Here is a 19624-nt window from a genome sequence, read left to right on the forward strand (position 1 = left end):
TCGTACTAATTAAAGCTTCTCGGTCACTAAATTTGAATAAATTTTCGTATCTTCGTCGATTTAACGTCGCTATACATATACCCGAACCGTCTACTCTCTTACTCATCGTTCATCGTCTTAAATATATTTTATTTTATACTCTACCTTTTTCTGATTCTTCTCTCCTCTCCTACTTCTTCTTTTATTCACGTCTGTAATCCAGCAGAGCCTGCAGTGGCGACTAATTTAAATACACATGTCGATGCGTGCGAAGATTGTGTGGCTGTGTGCACACGCGGTCACTACTTCTTCTTCACAATATTCTTCTTCTTCTTCTTCTTTAGCAGTTAGTGAAACTACTACTGATGTTTGTAACGATCTTAGCAGTTCGAGTTGCGAGTTTTGCGAGTCCTCGATATGCTACGCCGATATAGATGCATTATATATCCACATCCACGCATAATGATACCAAAACCAAATGTTAAAACGCCTTCTATCCATACCCCTTTGCCTTAACCTTCACTTCGCGTGCAGTACCGCAGCCTGAAACAAAAAGAAATACAACTGGTCATAAAAAAATATAAAAATATATATATTATAAAAATAATAAATTAATAATTAAACAAGAAAATTTACCCACGCATGTTTTATTATTGTATTTTACGAGGTACTTTGATTTCTTTTTTATTTCATTTTTATTGTTTCTATACTGATATGAAGTACGTCTGAATCACAACGGAAATACCATCAAGAAGGTAGATCTTAACAGCAACAATATTAAATATTCGCAAGATGTTTTATTGTTCGTTATCATTTATTATGCTTCGAAGACCAGGTTGCTTCAATTATAAGAAGTTCAACGCATAAATTAATTAACATAATTTATATAAATATAGAGTTTGCGTATGAGCAACATTGTTGTGGATCAGTAAACAAATTATTGCGAACCGTGATGTCAATAATTTGATGAATAATTTTTGAACGCAGGTGATGCCCATATATAAAAGAAACTAAATGAAGACAATTTCAATCGAAGTATCAATTTTTGCTTTATCGCGTTCATTTTTTTCGGTTCTGCTTCTCCGAGGTATAATTTTGATGATTATTGTAACTACATAGTGCATATACTGTGTGCGTTGCGAAAATATAATTTGGATAATTATTTTTGTAATAATTTCATTAATTTCGAGTAAATTTTTATCTTGCTAAACACTGTAATTTTATTTGCATAGCTAATTAGGGTGAAAAAATAGTGTTTAGATGTGAGGACTTGAATAAATTATTTTACTTTAAATAATATGTAACCAAATTGAAAGATAATCTAAGCTTATAGTTATAAAAATGCTTGCATGTCAAATTATAGTCCAAATTAAAACACTTCTGTGTAATTATTGTACTTTATGTTAATTTGTACTCGATAAATTAATATAAATTAAATGTATAAAAGAATGATTAATTAAGACTACAAATGAGATATTATTATCAGTAATGAAGAAAAAATCTGTAATCAATAATCGAATTGTAAAAAATTTATATTAGTGATACGATAACATGTAACTTATGCATAAGTCTGTTGACTTTCTATATATAATGAAAATTCTACAATAGGTAGAAATTACAATGCAAACTAATAACAATTATATATTCGATTGTAATTGTAAATTCATCATTCAACAATCTTGTCATATCATGTATCATATGAATGGTGTCTGTTAATAAACATATTATGAAATGTAACAAATTTTGTTAAGATTTTTTTGCACACTGAAAAATAAAAAATAATTTTTTTGTTTAGGATTTTTTCTCTCGCCTCAAGTTGTTTTTTTATCAGTACAGGTATGGACATTATTTTGTCAATAAATTGTTGAATAAAAAAATTTTTTTCTAGACAATATTTTTAACTTCCCGCTAAGAAAATCGAAGATTTTCAAAAATCGGGAAGTTATTGTTTTCACCCCGTTTTACGAAAATCGAGTTTTCATCGAATCTCGACGTTTCGAGGTCCTAGGAAGCTTTCCTGACTATTCCCGCGATTGTGTCTGTATGTCTGTGTGTGTGTGTGCGTGTGTGTGTGTGTGTGTGTGTGTGTGTGTGTGTGTGTGTGTGTGTGTGTGTGTGTGTGTGTGTGTGTGTGTGTGTGTGTGTGTGTGTGTGTGTGTGTGTGTGTGTGTGTGGATGTATGTAAACCTCTTATAACTTTTGAACGGCTTGACCGATTTGATCGTGGTTGGTGCCATTCGAAAGGGCTTGACCAAACTTAGATTTTGTATATACTATGGAACGATTCGGACCGGTAGATTTTGAGAAATCGCAAAAAAACTACAAAAAAAAATTTTTTCAAAAGTGGTTTTTTTGGAATAACTTTTAAACGGCTTTACCGATCAATTTCAAAAACTAATCAGCTCTTAAACATCAAAAAACCACGTTGATCGCCGCCAGTCCGGTCAAAATCGGTTGATTCGTTCGTGAGTTATCGTTGACGAAAATTGTATTTATGAGTTCGAAGAGCTCTAAAACGTCATAAGAGAAATTTCAAGCGTTTAGGTATAGAATTGGCGGGAAGTTGCAGGGATGGACTTCAGGGTCAACCGTTTTCCGAATTTTTTTTTCTTAGTATCATGATTCTCAAAAGTTTTTACTGTAAATGAATAAAATACAAAATTCGAAATTTAAATTGGACAATTACAAAAATTAAGACATAACGAGTAACTAATTACAAAACAATTTAAGTAATCTGTCATAATTGATTTTAAATTACCAAAATTCCAAATCTGTGCACGTTCAAAAATACTATCGATACACTAATTACTTCAAAAATTAAAGTCTCAATATCTCTTAAGCCCCTTAACGCTTCTTTACTAATTTAGTACAAATAAAATTTCATTATGTACTTTAAGTTTACAAAGTTTTCCACCGAACGAAATTAAAGAAAAAATTTTTTCGCCTTTAAGGTTGAAAATTTTTCTTTAGCAGAGAAATAAAATAGATTCGTGCACTATTTTGCATAAAAAAATAACTGAGAGAAAAAAATACTTTTACGAAATAAACAATTTCTTGGTTCAAGAAATTCGATAACGATCAAATATTCTATTGTTATTAATTATTAATTTCTGAAAAGAAGAACATCAATATTTATCTTTGGATAATAGATAAACAAGATAGCTTTATTTAAATTAAGTAAAAATTATTTCAATCAATCTAACAAGTTCTTGAGCTAAGAATATATATTCTTGAAAATTTTCAAGAACATGAATTCTTGTATCAAGAAAATTTTCTTAATAAAAATATTTTTTTTCTCAGTGTATATATTAGAATGCCTAAAAGTTTCCTAAAAACCCGCTAAATTGCGAAGTTTTTTCAACTTTTCAAAATAACTCAACAAATATTGATATTACGGAAAATTTCTTCGATTGAATTTACGTAATTTTTTTTTCCAAATTCATTGGAAGAAAAACGTTCGGAACTTCAGGTACATATTTTATTTTCCTAATCCTTTCTCGAAAATAAGCTTTTAATTAAAAGCAATGAAGAAAATCTAATCAAAAGCGTACATCAGGGGGTCATTGGCTATATTATAAGCATCAGCATCTTGTCTTATGCAAGTCGCGATGGCAATGTATTAGTTCACATAGATAATATAGACAAGAGCATAGCAGCAAAAGCTTCGGAACATAACAGGAATAGTAGCAGTAGTTGTAATAGTAGTAGTAGTAGTAGTAGCAGCATCATTTCAACTCAAAGAGCCAGAGTAACAACCCCGTCAACAGAGGGTAGATGCTGTCTGCAGTCTACGGAGATGCGATCAATATTACCATGTTCTCTCTACTCCTCACCACCACTATTGCCTCTGATTCCCTCTCTGCTCCATACTCCATATCCAGCAGCACCAGTACCAGTACCAGTTCAGTATGGAATCAAATAGTAGTAGCACCCCAACTACTACCACTACTGCTAGTACTGATTCTACTGGTCTTATAGTATGTACTAGTAGTAGTCGCACACCTACCAGCACACGGAGTCAGAGAACCCGCGTTCCGACCCTCCGTAACGTCACTATCGTAGGACGCCATCTTGCCATCAGACAACTGAGTCCTCCGTTATCGCATTCGCCCGCTCTACTCGCGCATCACCCCGCGGTCGCCATTCCATATCCACCACCAACGAGGAGACGAGTATTTGGGCTGTGTCAGACTTGCTCTTTATATATGTATAGATATAGATATATATAGATGCTCAATCCGTTGAACACGCAAATTAACGTGAGTACCTCCAGCTTTCTGTGTAAACGTACACTCCAACGTCAATTCTCTGTCCTCAATGCCCTCCTCTATATATATACGTCTATCCGACTCTAAACAAACCTCTCTGCTGATGATCTTTATCAGCCAAGTTATTTACACTACTGTCAATTCACTGGCTTCCATTTAATTATTTTTTTAACTAAAAAAAAAATTTCATTTTCTAACGAGATTAAGCAAGAAAATTTTATTTGTTGCTTGGAGCATCCCTTGTTAATTAACTGGGACGAATTGTGGAAATTTACTCAAAATGTTAAAGATCAAAATTAAATTTATTAAATGGTTCTATGTTGAGAGAAAAATTCTTTTCATTCAAAAGACCCTAGAAAGTTATTTTGAAGGATTTAATTGTTTTGAGTTAACTAGAAAAAATTTTTAAAGTATAATTTTTTAGTATTATAATCAGAATCACGGATAATTCGAAAATAATGTTAATCAATTCAAACAATCATTGATTTACAACGTTTCGTCTTTATTCTTAATAAACATAATTTTTTAGTTATAGCACTTTTCTACTTAATTTAAGATGGTAAAATTCTTAAAAATAATTTTCTTGGATTAAGATTTTTTCTTAATTAGTAACATATTTTTTACTTCGGGAAATTGAACAAGAAAATTAAATTTATTCAAGAAAAAAATCTTGATGTATAAAAGAAAAGTTCTTGAACTAAGAAATTATTGGTTCAAATAAATTTTACTCTATTCAAGAATTTTTCTTCTTAATTTATGCACTGAGAAAACAGTTTGTTTGGCTCAAATGCGCAGATTTATTTGAAATAAATTAAAAATATATATTTAATGTTAACAAATTTCTTTTATTCAAATATATATTACTTTGAATCAAATACTACCTCGTTTTGGTTTATTTAACTGAATCGACTCATTTATTTCATTTAAATAAAGATTTGTTAACTATTAACAAATCTCACTTTAAGTAAATTACGCTTGGTGTCGCTACGGTCGCCACTGTTATTTCTCGACGTGATTTGTAAAAAATAAATAATAAAAATTAACTCAGTTTATAAATGTATTTTGTTTAATTTTTGTAGAAATAAATAAAATAAAAAAAAAAATATATATATATATATGCTTAGACAAATATGTATTGAAATAGTTAACTATAATAGATATTAATAATTATGATGCTGAAGTTAGCAGACAGCTGTCAATTTTTTGAATTTTTATTACAGATCAACGATAAATAGTATATTACACATCTAGGGCAGTAAAATAAGAAATATCTCAGATCACATGTAATTGTTGTCCGAGGCAAAGCCGAGGTCAATAAACATGTGATCTGAGGCTTTCTTATTTACTGCCCGTGGTGTGTATACTATTTTTCTCCTCGACGGAGGCGGAAAGCAGCATTTTCGTTTAGCGCAGCGGGAAGAAAATTGACGTTTTCTGCCCGGAGGTGAGAAAAAAACATATTTTAATGCAATTGTAATTTTTTTTTAATTTTTAGACGTGGAACTTTTTAATTAAAATTTTTTCGTGATAATTTTATTATTATAAAAGTCCTAAAAATTGACAGATGTTTGTTAATTTATGAAAATTAAGTTAGCCGTCATCTAAAAATTTTTAGAATTTTTTTTATTGAACAAATTGTTACAAAAGAAATTTTTTTAAAAAACTTCATTCGTAAAAAACTTGAAAAATTATAAGTGCAATTTTTAAAAAATATTTTCTAGATCTAATTTAATAAATAAAAAAAAAATTAAAAATTAAAAACGTCGACTAACTTTATAGTATTATTGTTAATTTCAGTACAACTAATAATTCCAAAAGAATTGCCCATTTAACCCCAAACGTTCGATATGTCTACTTTGTCTACTTGTCTACTTTTACTACTTTCCTAACCTAAAACTAAAAATCATTGCTTTGAGTGTATTCAAACATACCATTTATTTATAGTTAACAAATCTGATTTGGTTGAAATATATCATTGTTAGCACCAAAGAAATATTTATTAACTATAAAAAAATCTAGATTTCATTCAAATATACTGTAACTTTGTCTCAAATAAATCAATTTATTTGTATCAAATAAATATTTCTTGTGATATTTAAATAAGAGATTTACTTATAGTTAACGAGCCTCATTTTATTTAAATGAACTGTTTTCTCAGTGTGGTCAAACTTTTCAAAATTAGATTCTTCGTTCAAAATTCTCTTTCTCAAATTAAGTTAATTTTTTTTAACAGGGTAAAAACATCTCTAATGTTCAATTACGTTTTGAAAATTGTATCATCAAAATTTTTTAAAATATTCTTGAAACATTTATCGAATTAATTAATTAATTAATTGCAAAAATAAATGAGTATTCCCAAATTTATCGATGATAAAATTTTAGTAATTAAACTGTAAATAACTCATGAAATGAGTGAAAGTTGCGGTGCATAAATTTAATGACACATTCAGTGACTACTGAACAAAAACCGCAGCTTGAATGAAAATTAAAACCACCAATTACATTAATGACTTCATTGACCCTTTATAGTCTTTATAAAAGCAACTGCTTAATGAAAATTAACACCTGCAATCAAATTAGTGACAATTTCACTTATTAACCATGAAAAGATTAATTTATATACATAGAAAAAAAATTATGGCTAAAACAAAGGGCAAAGATTAAAAGTTGATTTAATATTTGATATACAGTGTCTAAGTGATGAAGACCGGAAGAATATTTTTTGTAGTGTGCATGATATAGGTATTATATTATACTTGAATCCCCTGATCTCCGGGTGACACTTGGACCCTTTTGCCCTGACATCAGGGTGGCCTAGGACCTCCTATCAACGACCACACTGCATATGAGAGCAAGAAACCATAACCAAAGCCTCTATTATGCTACTCTCAGCAATAAGAACAATGAACATGAGCACGACCCACTTATGTTGCAGTTTTGACGTGGAACATACGTCAGTCACAATTATTAACATTTTAGAACTTGAAAATTTGTAACATTACCACAATTTTTTGAATGAATTTTTGCAAAAATAGAAATATAAAAGGAAATAAATGTGAAAATGAAAGTAAAGGGTGAAATGGAAATTTAGATTGGATGCGAAGCTTCGAAATCGCTCGGGAGGTCTTTGAGATTTCCGGGTGGTATCGACCCCCGTGATCGTTAGCAAAGAGTTTGCAACTGATTTCAAGCATATGCGTGGTCGGTTTTGATGAAAGCCATCAAGTGCTTATGGGCATCTGTAGTGGTAGCGCGTGTCATACAATAAGTACTACTCCCTCGAGTGCACTAAAGAGTTCTTCAGAGCTGTATTATCATTACATTGTACATAGGTGGCTATGCTTAACAACCTTTGCCCTCACTAGAAATTGCGCAGGAAAAAATTGTAGCGTTTTTATATGAAGGAATTAGAGGCAATAACACTCGCGCTAAATAATAGTTATTTTTTGTACAGGATAATTTTAAGCTTTGAATTTTTTAAGGGGCGAAATAATAGAAGTGACAAGTTCTAAAGAATTTTTGTTCAAATGATTTAAAATTTTCAATTTTTAAAATTTCAAATATAATTATTGTTTTATTCAAATAAAATACTGATTAAGAAATTACTAATTAAAATACTTGATTTTAGAACAAAAACTTGAGCTAAAAAATCATTTTAAAAAATTTTATTTTGTCTTAATCTTAAATCAAGCAGAAAATTTTTTGAACTCAATGAAATTTATTGAAATCAATAATAATTTCTTAAAATTGAGAACTTTTTTTTTATAAGTTGTCAAACATTTTAAAACGACTTTCTTGATTTGAAATTTTTTATTTTGAATCAAGCTAATTATTTTATCAGTGAAGTTTATTTATTTATTTTTTGTTATTTGACGTAAGATATTTAAATAAGTAGAACGATCCATGGAACAGTCCTCCGGGATCATTAGTCCATTTGACAGTCCTAAGAAGTTGAACAACTGTCTCCGTATAACTTGGCGTGTTTATAAATGATCTTGTAATTAATCGACGATCAGTACTTTGATATTTTATTTATTTTCATGGTATATATACCATCTTTGAATAAAAGATTCCTCAGACTACTTACATTATTCAGTCTGATGAAAAGTATACCGGTAGATGTACGATGAATAAATATGTATTAAAAAAAAAGAAAGTTTAATAATTTATTGAAACTGTCTTAACTGTAAGACACATAAATTAATTAATTATCGTCAGTTGTCGTTAACAATTAATTGTAAAATTTTACTGACGTTGGATAATGATGAATAATAATTTTACTGAATCTGATAGTGATGTAATAATGAGGGATTTGGTAAATAAATATTTATGTGAATCTTCAGTTATTTATATATTTTAAATATGCAGGTATAAACATAAAAAAAGAATAATACAGATATACACAATAAAACAAAATCTATTATATGTATAAAGAACAATCGCGTGCTCGCGAGGTGGAGCCTTCAGTAAACCGTGGAAAAGACCGTTCTATGTCACGCAATCTTCTGTATTCCCATTGGTTAGAGTTAACTTTAAGTGTGTGACGCCCCCACGCACGAATATTATTTTTTTATCCATTATTTTTATTATTATTTTATTTTTGGCAATATATTTCATTGACGTAAATAAATGTGCGACGTACGCTGCTGCTTGTATATACATTTATTTATTTGTTTATTTATTTTTGTCTCTGATTTAAGAGAATCGATTTATCGGTTGTGCGACTGGATATTAAATGTATTATTATTATGAATATTATACTTATTAACAATAAAATAAAATAACTATTATAATTATTATTATTAATAATAATAAACATAATAATAGTTAAAAAAAATTAATGGTATAAATGAGGATCTATTGTAAGGAATCATTTGATCTCTATCATCAATATTTTCTTAACTTTCTCATATTTTAACTATTGAGGAATTATTATTTAATTGTTTAATTTTTGAAATTCAGAAAAAAAATAATTGTAAAAAAAAAACAATTAATCCTGTTTGAAATAAAATCAATCTCCGAAAAATCATTTTGTCAGTGACAATTTACAAAAAGAACTTTTTTATAACGTTATAAAATAGAAGATGAAGATGAAGTAAAACCAGGATTTAAAGACGTCAAACACGAGTAATACTTCCATAAAAATTCAATCTTAAAGTTCAACATTTTTCTTCTTAGTCAATGTCCTAAATCCTTAAATCCTGTAATTATTATTGAAGAATATAAAAATGAAGATGAAGAGTGATTTAATATTAAATTTCATTTCTACTATTTTTGTCCCGAATGTATGACAACGTTAATCAAATGATAACGGCAGACATTATTGGTGATGTTTGGAATCGATTAAACAACAGTTCTAGGTACAATTAGGGACGAAAATTAATTAACGACGGGTCTTTATGTCAAGAGTGATTTGATTGTATAACAAATAGTACCCACTGGTCAGTATCTTTGTCCCATAAATCTGAGATACAATATTACTCAGTATTCAGTGTACATGTAATGCAATGCAATGCAATAGGTATACATTGTCCACAGCATACCACGCCATGCCATACCATACCATACCTTATAACCGTTGTATAGATAAATGTAGTCGGAGTTACCAGCAAATACACAATTCTCGTTGCGTGTTTAGAGAGCTGCTCGCGGTTACGCAAATTTAACATCCTGGGCATGCCTAGCCCGAGATTATGCCACTGTGAGTGTCACGTTGCTTGAGGAATTTATGCTTACTCCGATATCTGACCCACCGGTGGTTACGTATTTTCCCCTCATTTTGCATACGTACTTCATCCAAATGTAAGATTATTTTAACACGATTATACATTCTGTTTCTGCTACTGATTTATTATTTTTATGATAAATATTTTTTTTTCTTCTCAATAATTCAAAAATTGTTGATGTCTGATTATTCACTCTCATAATTATCCAAATATAAAATTTTGGATAAAATATTAAAGATAAAAAATTAAAAATCAATAAATTTATAACATGTATACACAAACACTCAACTAAAAATTTTAAATATTATGAATGAATAAATTTTCCTACGACAGTTGGTTGATTACAGAGCTATCAATATCTATCCACGCTTTTAACAAGCACAAAAAATAAATTCAACGTAGATCAAAGTATTGAATTAATAAAAAAATAGTTAGCGAACATTTAATATATTTATCGCCTAGAGGATTTATGAAGTAGCGACGTGCCACAAACGAGTTTATGATCTTGCTCGTCATTATTCCCCAGTACAGCAAGTAACAAGTATAATCGCGTCTACTTTGCCTCAACATCTCTTTACTTATTTTCTCTCCCTAACTTATCGCACTTATCGTCAGATATTCCCACTCGGCGCATTCCCACTCAGGCCTCAGGTGATGAGGATTCTTTGGGTTGCAAGAGAAGAACCAAGACCAAGAAAGAAATAACAAGAACCTAAAGGACTAAGAGTAAGAGAATACTCTACCAGAAGAAGGCTCTGAAATAAATAAAAGAGGGAAATAACAAGTCTTTGACGAAGAAATAAGTATAGTTTAGCGATAACCCGAGATACCGATGTACAAGCTTAATAGGCTGAGAGAATAATAATGAAAGCTATACCTTATACCAAGCAATTATTTTATATCCATCGAGCAATTTGACAGAAGCCAGATGAAAACTGTTTTAGCAGTTGTTAACAATCGTGAGAAGGCTACTCGTTTTATTTACCCGACGACTACAATTATAAACAAACAACGATTTATATTATATATTATAATCATAAACCATAAACAGCTAATTATAATTATCATAAAACAATGTGTGGAGTAAATTTTCATTATTTTTTCCTGCACCCCAACAATTAAGTTACAATCTTCTCATACCTAACGGTTGATGACACTTTGCACTGCTAAATATGTGCAAAACAATAGAATTATCAACAATTACCGCAAATACAATAAAGCAATAACCACTTTACTAAAAATGTCACTGCGATTGAGAGTTTGATACAAATAATAATGCCGTGGATAAGATTTAACGTGTATCACATGCTAACCCCTGAAATAATTTTCTGTTCTGGCTATGTATGGATAGATCAAACTATGTATGAGAATAAAAAAAATAACTAATTGTAAATTTTTATTTTTTTTTTAGAAATTTGTATGTCAATTAACATGTATCATAATGAAAAAAAAATTGATTGAGCAGTTGATTAAACTGGGAAGCATTAAAAGATAAACTCCTTATGGAAGAATCAAAAAAATCATTTTTATTTTAAAACTTATATACTTCAAACTTGACTCTCTTATAAAGAGAAGATTCACGGATCATACGACCTCTATTGGAGATTTGTAACACCTACTTTGGTTAAAAAATATACATCAACGTATATATGATCTTTTCTGATGTAGTCAATTTTCATGTCTGGCCATATATGGGTAGATCAAAACATATAAAAAATTATTATTTATGATCATATATCGATAAAGCCAGATATATAAACATGTATGGCCAAATCAGAAAAAATTTTTAATGGAAAAAAATCAAAAATATTGATAAGGATATCCAAGAAAAAAATGAATAAGCTAAAAAATAAGTTAAGGAGAAGAAAGAAGAAGGATGTATCATCTATGAAGGGCCATATCCTGCTCCACTTGAAAAGATTTCCCGGCGAGATATGTATCGTAATAACCAAGAACCTTAACTGGATAGGAGAAGCTGAACAAAACTAAACTGGAGAATATAACTCTGTGATGAGACCAGAGTTGATCGAATATTTTTTATAGTGAACTGAACCTTTTTCTCGTAGTCGTTTTGTCGTGTTATGTCGTATCGCTTAGATTTGGACAGTCGAAGTCGATACCAATATGATAGATGGAGATGAAGTTATCTAGATAGATGAAATAGATTCTGAAGCAGAATGAAAGACGGGTGGCTCTGCGTTTAGGTTATTAGTTAAGTTAAATGTCGCCGGGAAATGGTCGCAAGCCAACGATGACGTTTTTTTTTTGTCGTTTGTTATAGATGTTTTTGTTATTATTTATTATTTCTTGTTATTCATCATTGATATTTTGTGTTAAGGAATCTTGAGTACTCGGCTACTGACGGTGATTTATCAATGCAAATGAGCGAGCAATATATTCAAAAAGGTATAGGATATATACCTATAAATATAAATAATAATGGTTTTTTAAAGAATGAGTCTGGCTGTTATCTAAGGACAATCAACTAGACAGTAAATTCACTGAAAATATATTCAATTATTCAATTTCTCATTACTTATGCAATGATTGATGACGAGTTGATAATGACAACGATAATGATAATAATAATGGTAATAAATGTGAGTGTTTTTGTGTGTGTGTGTGTGTGTGTGTTTTAAACATATAATGTATAGAATGACAAAAGGTTGTTGGGATGTGATGTATATATTTAGTGGTATCATGAAAATAAAACTCTCAATCATGACAGTAAAAATAATCTGGCATTAATCGTTGACTCAATGCTCTATAAGTTAAGTATGAATAAGGATTTATATGCTGATATGTGAGATGTGAGATGTTTGTCTCTCTTTGGGTTTGAGATCTCCGTCTCGTTCTCGCGCAGTTACGTGGGCATGTATATAGGAAATTACATAATCCGACCATTAGGGGTGACTTTGCTCCGGGGATAACGCAGAAACACCGAACAAGGGTGGTGGTGGTGATGATGGTAGTAGGCGGTCTGTGTGTGCTCATGTGACTCGTGCCGTCATAAAGCATCGATACATCAAGCTTTGCATGCGTGATATGGGAACACCAGCGGATCTCCCTATACTCAACTCGATACCCTCTACTCGATCGGCTGTGCTTTCAGCCCTTAAGTGCGAGAATTACGACGCGATCTCGACAAGACGTGTCAGTCCTTTGTAGAGGATTAATTTTTATATCTGTGGGAATGGTTAAGTCTTGTCAATGTGACTAATTTTTACTTTTATTGTTGCGCAGTTATTAGAAATTTTTATTATCTTATTGTATAAGAAGCTTTGTTTTGTTTTAAAATTGATTTATCACTTGCGAGGATTTTTTCGATGCTGAAATAAACCATAGTATCAGTTTTTTCTTCATTAAATTTGTGGTTCTAATTTAATATTTTATATCAAATCTGATAACTTTTTAATCTTTTTTACAGACTTGTAATTTTTATGCAAGATTTTTTTTTCATAAATACTAGGTAGAAAAATAATTTCTGTATTAACTCTTTAATTTTATAGAATTTTACAATTCAGAGAATATAATAAATTAACATGTCATTGAATAATTGATCCACACAATTAAATTTAAAAAATAAAAATGACAGTACCATATTAATGAACCACCAAATCTTACAAAATTATATCCACTTCTAATTGTGACTCAACAATAAGCAACAAATAAACAATAATACACATTGAAATAACAATTTTTGTAATATTTTTCACAATAAACTGCATTCGACACAGTATATTTATTGAATTTTATCTAAATTTATTTTAGTTCAATGTCAAACTTATTGTTTTAACTTCAATATTAATCTCGTGGTAAAATTATGAATTTTAAGAGCCAATTTCTTCAAATAAAACTTGCTCGGTGATTTCCAACTTCTTGTCCAAAGCTTGTATCACCATTTACTTAAACATTATGAGGATACCAGAGACTTAAATATTTCTTAGCACGAACAAATGCTATCGTGATTATTAAAATCTTTATTTAAATTTTTTTGCAAACTATGACTAATACCAATGACTAATTTTGAAATAAATAAAAATCATTTACTATAGAAAAAGCTATTAAAAAACGATGTTTTAATTATCAACTTCTTGTTGATAAATTCAACACGATTTATAGAAAATAACATTTTTTTTTTCACGAATCATTATGAAAAACAATATGACTATTTTTAAATAAAGATAAATTTTTACGTCTGTAAAAGAAAAGTGTGGTGAAGGATGAAGCTGTGACTTTCAAATTTATAGCAAATAAGGTTTTCAGTTAATGAAAAAGATTGAACTTGTTAGTTGAAACTGATAGATTTATTAAATGATCCAAAATATTTTCACATAAATCCAAATAAATATTTTCCATGTATTTTTTCATATAAATTAAACTGATTATAATCCATTACCAGATCCAAAAATGTATGAACCTTTTGCAGAGATAACTTCTTATTGATACAAATAAAATTGTTGAGAATTGCGTTTCCTGAAATAATCAATTAATTAAAGAATTATTTTCCTTCAAAATTATGATCATAATATTTACATATACGTAACATTTTATTGCATTTAAAAATAATTCAATCTAATGATTAAAATAATAATGAATAATAAAAAAAATGATGAACTAGATTTTAATAGCGCTATTAAGTTATTTTAGAAATTATTAGATCAAAATATGTCGCACTAATTTAAAGTTATGATTATGATGCAATGAGGTAATAAAATTAATCGACATTAAATTTAAGAGGTAAAAGCACAATATCTAATCACAGATCTAGTTAACATCATTTTCAATATTTTTCAATGTATACTTACTTATTAAATTAACAATATTTTAAAATTATGGAATAATTACCTTATTTTGTCAATAAATAATTTTTTTATGAAATACTTTTAACCAAATCTCAAAAAGAAATGCTTAATTTCTTCGAAATTTTCAAACCGAAGTCCCGGAATTTTTATGTATGTATCATTATGAATATATTGTATCTCTACATCGTTATCAAAAGAATAGGAAACATTCGTCGAGTCTAACAATATAAATATCGTGCAAATTATCAATATAAGGGCTTTATTAGAAGCAACCATATTGTTTATTACTTTTCCTTTCACTTTATTTGCCTTCCAAATTTCGTTGATTGTTACTGTGCCTTATTTCAACATAACATACGTGCTTATATACCAAGAACTGCTAACGGAAGTGAACATAGTAAATCAATGCATAATCATTAAAAATACAATTAACTTAATGTGGGGAATTAAAAATTCTCATCAATTAATATTGTATTAATGTAAATAAAAATGTATTTTTATTGATTTATTTAATATTTTTATTGCTCATAAGAGTTTAATTATAAAATTTTTTATGAGAAAAAAATTTTCAGGATGTTATTATTAAAGTGGTTATAAAAAAATTTTCCTTGAATAAATTTTATTCCGTAGAAAAATGCATTGATTTATAAAAAACTAATTAATCATAGCACACTTTCAATGTTCTCATATTTTTATTGGTTATTAAATTGAAACTTTTTACTGTCTTTTTACTAATCAACTTTTGTATAATCTTTTACCAAAATTTTTTCAAAAAAATGAACGCGTGTCTTATCTTAGTTTTCATTAATATTCAAACAAAAAGCGTAACTATGTACAATAAATTTACTATCATTGATGTGCTATCGATCCAACTCGTTGAAAATTTACACAGACGGTTCAAAAGTTCAACAAGAGTGTAAAAAAAAATTAATACGTACTATGATTATGATAATAAGTCACAACATAAAACAAAGCGCATCTTTTATATTTCTATAGTACATGAATGGTTGCTAACACGATTTATAGTGCATAAAGAATCCGCCCTCTAAGCAGTATCTTCATCTCCTCAACGGGAGGATGTACCAGTTTGAGACTCTCACAAAAGGAAATCCCTTAGAACAAAAACCGTACCAGTACCAGAGGGAATTTCAAACTAAAAAGTATCAAAGAAATCAGAATTTTAGATTACACTTTTTTGTTCCCTAATTTAATATTTTCCTGGATTAAACTCAAGAATTCCGTAACTATCTCAAACTTTCATTAAATGAATAAATAGTCATAGCATGTAATTAAGTTAAAACATCAATTTGTAAATATTTATGCAAATAAACATTTTACTCAAACCGCAATTACTATGTAAAAATCATATTAGTGATAAGAAATCTTGGTAACTAGGGATTGATAAAAGCATTAAGATAAAACATCAGTACATATAAATTAGCGAGAAAAGGTATAAACGCAAAAATAAATGCGTTTTTTATAAACATGCATTGCTATAAAAGCAAGCTGATAGTTTGATAAAACATTAAACATTATATAGAAAAATTATGCTGTTACTCCTCCACGTAAATATAGTACAAATAATTTGTTAATTATATATAAAATAATTTTATTATTTTTTTATAGTCACATTTAAACGTCATTTTTATACACGACAATATCGTTAGTGGGACTAAATCAACAGTTTAATCTGTCCTAGTTTTGTATGAATCTATCACTGTTCAAGTTACATGTTGCATTATAATTTATTATATTTTATACTTTTATTCACCAGCATTTGGTTATATGTGATATGTTTTGTTTTCTAATACGCGAATTATGTACAACCATTAGCTCAGAGCATCACACGCCCTGGTGATAAAACACCTGCGTCCCATCAGCATTTTTCATGATAAACATCACTACAGACTTAGATTCAAATTAATAATAACATGTTGTACTTTATGAACGTGTATAACGCATATTTAAACATGATATTTAAATTGTTCTTATAGCGTTCAATAAAATATATATTAAAATAAAAATTGAAGAGAAATATTAAGATTAGCAGACATCCGACATTTAAAAAAAAAATTTTTTTTCAATGAATAAATTATAAAAGTGTTAAAAATATTAAAAAAATTTTGTTGCGTAAATTATGGACAAAATAACTGAAGACTAGATATAAAAAAAAGTGTATTTATATTCATATGGGATATAGATGGATGAGAGTGTGTATAGTGAAGTAACGTGATAAATTCAGGAGTAAACCATCCCTGACTAAATTGACGTTGTATAAACGTAAGAGGGTGGCTTAAAGAGAGGGTGAACGGTGGTTACCGGTGTGAAATGTTCCCATGGGGGGTCTGGGGTTAAGGAGAAATATATACTATAAGCGCGTGAAGCGGCGGGTTCGATATGGGTGGCTCCGTACAAAGGCTATGACAATATGTTGGACATCTTCCGGAACAGCTAGAGAGCTACCGGACGGGTGAACAAAACGCACTTATTATCTCGTTAAGCTATCATCAATCTAAATAAAAAAAATTTTTTTCAATATAACTTTTAAGATTTTTTATTAAAAAATAAAACTTTTTTATGTAATTGAAAATAAAATTTTTTATCAATCAAAAGTAGGTTTTTCTTATTTTGTTAGTACGGAAAGTTTTTTGTGAAACCTACAGATAAGATATATCATTCATCGCGTCAATGATATATCTTGACTACAAGAATCATTTTTCTTGGGATATAAGAAATTTATCTTCGTTAAAAAGAACACTTGAATGACTAAAAAAATCGAAATAACTTTTGATGAAAAAAAAATTCCATGAATTATTTCAACAAAGTAAAAATCATTAGTTTAATTTTTAAATTAACAAATCAGAGAATGAATAAAAAATTTTTTTGCTATAAAAATAGGAATTTTTTAAAAACTTTTTACAGAACGATTTTCATTATATTGCCGACGACGTAAAAAAAATGAATCTAATTAATGCTCAAAATTCTTGCAAGTCCGATTGCATTAATATTATTTTAAAGAGAATAAAAAAAATAGAGACCGATAAAAGGATTTAAATGAAAGTACGTACATATATAAGAATAAATATAAATAAAGAGAACCCGAAGGTATTGTATATGTAAATCTCCATCATAAGGATGAGGAAGAACCTAATCACAGTGCGGGTACCACGATAAATCTTAACCTTGTGTCATTTTTCGAATCACAACTCACCCGATAATAATATCCTAGGCCAGGTCTCGTTCGCGGCCCGAGCTGTTATTTGGGTGTACATTTTAACCCTCGGGCTCATATCACACTTGTTTCTTTTGTTCATCTTCATATCCAACACTACGAGACTCTACGGCGTAAAATTTACCACTACTTAGCATCTTGCGTGCCAGCTTTTCATTCTGAAACAAAAAACAAAGATCATTTCTTGGTAACGCAGAGAAAATACACAGTAAAAAATATTGGGTAAAATCAACACAATTTCTGTATTAAATACGGTCTACACAAAATTAGTGTTGAAATTCAACACAACTTGTGTTATTTTAACACAAAAAATTTTTAACACAGACCGTATTTACGCAAATACCCAATATTTTTTACTGTGTGAATATAAATAATAAAAAAGTTTAATATATATAAAATGAGAAAAGAAAAGTCATAAAATTCAATAGAGTAAAAGTCTTAGCCGTAGGAATTTAAGGTTGAATTTTTAGTGGGTGATTTGCTCGGCAGTAAATGCTGAGATTTGTGTGCTAGTTGGTGTTGCAGCAGTTAAGTGTAGAAGTGTAGAAGTGAGTTCCTGCTGAGCTGAATCCCCCACAAATATTTCGAGGGGTTACATCATGGGGAAGTTGCCTCAATTTATAGTATATAGGTATAGTATGTAGGGTGTAGGGTCACAGCAAACCAGGGCAATATCACGTCTTTTTGATGCATGTATCGCTGACAAAGTCACCCTCGAGTGCCACCAGGATTAGAGATTAAATAACCAGTATCCCAAGTTAACTGTCCCTTACAGTTCAGCGAGCCGTTTGCCGTTCGATCGAACCGTATTTGAGCCAGTCGAAAACCTACAAGTGGCCCAAACTATAACTTAAATTCACTGCCCTGCTACACCAGCAAATAAAATACCAAGGGCCGATGTCTGATAGCTCAGGGAATAAAGTATATATAAGATATATAAGATAAACGAAATAATACATAAATAAGGGAGATTGAGTTTATTAAATAATAAGTCAAATCGAATTTACGCTGTTGCTCGATGATGTGCATGCTGAGAAAGAAAATTTCACTCGAATTCACAATGTTAAATTAACGTCGTCATTTTTGGTATTCAACAGTTTTATCATGACTGTTGGAATAAAATTGTCATTTTTATGATTCAACATGGTAATTTTAAAAAAAAATAATAGGAAAATTTCCTGATATGCCCAATTTTCATAACAAGCCATATCAGACCTGGTATGGGATAATCTGATCGTATATGACGGTAAGGCTATATATGAGAAAAAAAACGTACGTTTTTTTCTAATTTTTAATTTTTATGTATTTTCTCTTAGAAGCCTATAAAAATCTAAAATATTATATCAGACTTTATATGCCCATACATAATTTTTCAATGAAAGTTAGTGTTGAAAATATCCGACAGATGACGCATAATTGCGAAATCTTCTCCTTACAAGAGAGTTAAGTTTTTGAAATAAAAATCTTTTTTTTTTTAATTTCTCAAGGAGCTTACTCGATATTAGTTTTTAGTTTAATCAACAACTAACCCAATTTTTGTTTTATGTACCGAAAAGAAAAGTGAAAAAGAAGATCTTATTTTGGAACTTAAATTTTTATATCAGGCCAGATCAG

General features: G+C 29.4%; 1 long non-coding RNA gene across 1 annotated transcript; it reads right to left on the minus strand.

Annotated features, from left to right (window-relative positions):
- Positions 1-1852: 1852 nt before the first annotated feature.
- Positions 1853-18295, minus strand: LOC123261791. The gene is made up of 3 exons (XR_006508766.1): positions 18216-18295; positions 15079-15087; positions 1853-1863 (listed from the first exon to the last, which is right to left on the minus strand). It is a non-coding gene; the product is annotated as an uncharacterized LOC123261791 (long non-coding RNA).
- Positions 18296-19624: the final 1329 nt, after the last annotated feature.

This window comes from Cotesia glomerata, linkage group LG3, assembly GCF_020080835.1.
Source record: "Cotesia glomerata isolate CgM1 linkage group LG3, MPM_Cglom_v2.3, whole genome shotgun sequence".
Classification (NCBI taxonomy): Eukaryota; Metazoa; Arthropoda; class Insecta; order Hymenoptera; family Braconidae; genus Cotesia; species Cotesia glomerata.